Here is a 4,924-nt window from a genome sequence, read left to right on the forward strand (position 1 = left end):
AGCTTGCTGGTCTTGGGTTCACCCCTGCAGCTACGCTTCATTGCTCTTCTGAGGAGCGGCTGGTGGTTTTGAACCACCACTCATGCAGTTAGAAACCTGAAGTATCCCCACTACATCACCACCGGAGCTCCTTGCAAATTGGAGTCTAACTTGGGACATAAGGAGGGACTTCGAAAGATTTTTGGAAAATGGAAATAAAAGATACTGGAATTTCCTACAAGCATTTGAAGCCTCCTCTTACATAAATTGGTCCAGGGTAGATTTTAGAATATTGCCTGACACAATTTCATAAGTGTTCATTTTCTTTATTATTGCTTCCAAAGTGTAATCTAGAACCAAGGATATAAAAAGAAAAGCAGTTTGAATATAGATAAAACATTTAAAGAAGGATAAATAATATTGCCCCAGGAGTCTCAGGATGTGGCCCTCGTATGTTTGGCATCGACCATGTTTAGTCCCTATGCCTTCTCTGGAGAAGTACAATGATGGAGCTTGTGAATATGTATTTAGAGTCAAGTCCCTGTACTTACGTTTGTAAAGAAAAATACTTTATCACTTCGCATGTACTCGTATGCATATGCATTACTTTATATTATATTTGCATATACTTATACTTCCCCCTAAATTCATATAGCAATGCAGTAATAGTAGTTCACAATAATTTCATTTTGTTTTGTCCATCTTGTTTTTTACGTAACCACAACTTAATACTTTTCACATTCTAGTATAAAAAGATCTACTTTTTTTATAGTGACACCAGATCCCCACCCTTCCACCCCTCAGCTCCAGTCATGGTCATTTGACATTGCCATGTTTTAATTCTATAAATATTGTTAGGCTTTCGGTTTTAACAGAGCTACTCAAATTATTCACCAAAATAACTGTCTCAGGCGGCCTGTCCATCAGCAACCCACAGCACACATACTGCTCCGCACATTTCTGCAAGTTGATGTTATTAAACTTTACAATTTTGTCTATATATGAGGTTTAAAATAGAACATTACACTTTTCATTTTTCTGACTGAAAAGTAGAGCATATCATTTTGTCATTTAACTTTTCTCCTCTTTGACTTGCCTAGTTATATTCCTTACCCATTTTTTTAAATCTAGGGTTTGTATTCATTTTTAAGGTTATACATAAATAAAATTGTGAAAGTTGGATATTGAATAAAGAAGTCAAAAAGAATCAATGCGTTTGAATGGTGGTGCTGGTAAAGAGCACTGAGTGTACCATGGACTTCCAAATGGACATACAAACCAGTCACGGCAGAAGTATGGCAAGTATGACAAGACTTCCTCTTATGTACTTGGACATGCGGTCAGGAGAGACCAGTCCCTGGAGAAGGACATCATGTTGGTAAGGTAGAGGGGCAGCGGAAAAGAGGAAGACCTTCTAGGAGACACACCGACACTGTAGCTTCCACAGTGGGCTCAAGCATACAAACAATTGTAAGGATGGAGCAGGGCCATGCCAAATTTCATTCTGTCATGCATAAGGTTGTCATGGGTCGGAACCGACACAATGGTGCCTAACAACCACACCATACATAAAATAGCTCTGAAACTTTGTTTCAATGTATGGTGGAACAAAACCTCCATTTACTACCTGTCTTTTGAACATTATCTTGTTTATTCTAAAACATTTACTCTGTATGAATTTAAAAATCATTTTATCAAGTTCCATCAAATATCTTGAAGGGATTTAGATTGGGATTTTATTCAATTTTTAGATGAATGGGGAATCATAAAAAGCTTTACAGTATTGAGCATTCCTGGCAGCTAACTGAAAGTTATTTGGTCCAACACTGTCCAGCAATTTCTGTGAAAGAAATACATGATAATCTGCTAAAAAAAAAAAAAAAGACTGTGGAGTCGCTAGGAGTCAAAAGGCAACCGGATGTCACCTAACAACAATCCAGAAGTGTGATTTAATTTCCCACTAAGTAAATTCTTCTTTTAGATTCCTCACTAGTTTTGTAGATTGTACCATAATATATCACTCAATTATGTATTTAAAATTCCATACATTTTGATTGATTTTACAATTAGATCTTTAAAAAATACTTATCTGTTCTGGCTGCGTTATGGAGAACTATACAATTTTGTATGTGATTGCCTTCTTGAGTTCTTGTGCATTGAAAACTTGAAATTTTCTTTCTTTCTAGACCTCTAAATTATCTGTTGTTATAATTAGAAAAACATCAACAATTACTGTTTTAAAGAATTATTCCTCAATGACTTTCATTTTTCTAAAATATACTTAACATCTGAAAATGTATGTTAAGAAGATAATTAAATATTTGACTTTCCAAAAATACTTCATTCTATTTTGCTCAGTATTCAAATACCCTTATTTTATTTTGTTTATCAATAAAGTTTTTAGAAAATATTTCATCTTAATATTTAGAAAATATTTCATCTTAATATGTGTTCTAAAGGTCTCTTCAAAGTTATCCAATGGGGTTTTATTTTCACCATTACAGTTACTTTTGTCTTTGGACACCATTGTCGTGTAGCTCCATCTGGATTTTAGAGTTGAATATAATACTTCTTCCTGAGATTTAACTAGTCAAGCCAACTTTTTTTGAAACTTATCAGCAGGATTGAAGAAGCATTAAATCTGTATGAAGTTCAGACTTCATATTTATTTGCCTTTGCATAACTCTAACTAATTGTTCCCTTGTGTGTTTCATGTCAACCATTAAGTTTAGTGATTTACTTTAGCAAATTGTTTATGGAGAGTTATCTTTTTTTCCCCTCAATTTCCACATTAACTCTGGTTTATTTTCTTGTCATTGAATATGCGTGTGTGTGTCTGTATGTGATATACATGAATGTGTGTATACACATAGATTTAACTTATACATGTACATACATTATTGTGTATCAATATATCTCAAATGGGCTTTCATGACTTCTCAGAGAACATCTGGAATCACTTCCTTATAACATTATTTCCAAATATGTTGTGATATATAAGAGCCAATAGTTCACCTTTAATTAGAAAGAATTCCCTCAAAACATTGCAATAGTCTGATAATGCCTGGATATTTCAACACGCAGGAGCCATTGCTGCCATTCTGTTCCTCCTTACGAAGACATGTTATTCTACAACATGAGGTCATTCGATGGTTGTTTCTGTGAGAATGGGGTTCATGGATACATTTTATTTGTGGTGAATATAGTATCTATTGTTTATTTTTTAGTGTTGCTAAAGGCAAGGAAATAAAAATATGACAATACTGTTAACCTATAAGAATCCCTGTCCTCTATTTGTGTCTTGTACAATGTGCCATCGTACAAATCCATGCAGTGGTGGGACATTACAGCCTGTGAAAGAGGAAGGAGTATGTAACAGGGCTTCCAAAAATAATTGTTGGAGCAGGGAGGTTGGTAAACAAACTTAGAAGGCATTATTCTTTATATATGGTAGTTAGATCTACAAAATCCAGACATAAGAATACAATTATTTCCTATCAGTAGGTATGACTGCAATCTTGAGAGTCTCCAGGTAGAAATAACCGTTTGGATTACAGAACTTGTTTTGTTAGCTGCCATACAACGATCCTGATTTTTAGTGACCTTGAGAATTAATAAAACAAAGTGTTGCCCAATCCTGTCCCTCCACAGATAAGGTACAGAAGGTTTACTGAGATCCATAAGGCTTTCCTCTGCTCATTTTTCAGGAGTGGAACCACAGTCCTTGCCCTGGAAACGCCAGTGAAACTGATTCAGCCTCACAGCAACAGGAAGTGCACTGGCTACAACGAGATCTCAGTCTCTTGTAAGAAAATAAATTATCCCACCGGACTCACCATTGCCTCCAAAGAGAATTTTAATTATGGATGATTGTTTCCATGTACATTTTAGAATCAAGCTACATTAAGAATTGTAGAATGTGGATTCAATTGAGAACTCCGTGATATTGCATGAAATGAGTAGATCAATTTGGAAATCATTGAAAACTTTACTTTGTGTTTCCTAACCCACTCACAGGGAATATCTCCCTATTGATTCATATTTTCTTAAATGTCTATCAATGAGTTTTTATTTAGAGGATTTTGTATATGCTATATTAAATTTGTAAGCCTTTAACTTTTGGTATTATGAAAAACCAAACACCAAACTCACTGCCACCATGTCAATTCTGATTCAGAGAGACCCAGCAGCACAGGGACAAACGGCCCCTCTGGGCTTCTGGGACGAACTCTTTTATTTTTACAGTTGTTTTTTTGACTCCGCAAGCATCAGAGGCACTGCAGGAGAGCCAGCCCATCTCATGGCGCTCCGAGTGAAGACAGGTGAGCTTTGCTGTTTGATGGACTGCAATCTCATTGCCGAAGGCTCCAGGCGGCGAGAGCAACAGCCATCAAGTGGAACGAACTCTTTATGGGAGTAGAAAGCCCCATTTTTTCCCCTGGAGTGGCTGGTGGTTTCAAACTGCTGACCTTATGATTAGCAGCCCAACTGAAGCCACCATGCCACAGGGTACCTTTTGGTGTAATTATAAGTAACATATTTATGAAACAGCAATATCTAAGTTTTCCATTGTTCCTGGCAGATAGATATTTAATTGATGTTTTTCCATTTTTCCCTCAAGAAGGTTATGAAACTGTTCTATTAACTCTGATCATGTATCTTTTAGGTCTTTCATATAATGAACCTTTCCTTTCCAACATCTCCATTTTGCTAGGTGGTATTTTAATATGATTATTAACATTATTATATTTTTACTTTATGATGTTTGAGATACCTTCCACTAGAATGGTAAATAAAAGCAATATTTGTGAGCAATCTTTTAAATAATATTTTTAAATGCTTTTAACATTTCATTTGGAATATGTTTGCTATATTTTTTGTAAGTAATCCTAATCAAGCTAAAGAAAACCCCTTCTTTTAACTAGAACATTTTTGATCATGAATG

The 4,924-nt window shown here is 35.3% G+C and overlaps 1 non-coding gene across 1 annotated transcript; it reads right to left on the bottom strand.

Moving 5' to 3' along the window:
- Nucleotides 1-4,226: 4,226 nt before the first annotated feature.
- LOC142452283 (small nucleolar RNA SNORA79) lies at nt 4,227-4,372 on the bottom strand. The gene has a single exon (XR_012785302.1). It is a non-coding gene; the product is annotated as a small nucleolar RNA SNORA79 (small nucleolar RNA).
- Between the last annotated feature and the right edge of the window lie 552 nt (nt 4,373-4,924).

Source organism: Tenrec ecaudatus, chromosome 6, assembly GCF_050624435.1.
Source record: "Tenrec ecaudatus isolate mTenEca1 chromosome 6, mTenEca1.hap1, whole genome shotgun sequence".
Classification (NCBI taxonomy): Eukaryota; Metazoa; Chordata; class Mammalia; order Afrosoricida; family Tenrecidae; genus Tenrec; species Tenrec ecaudatus.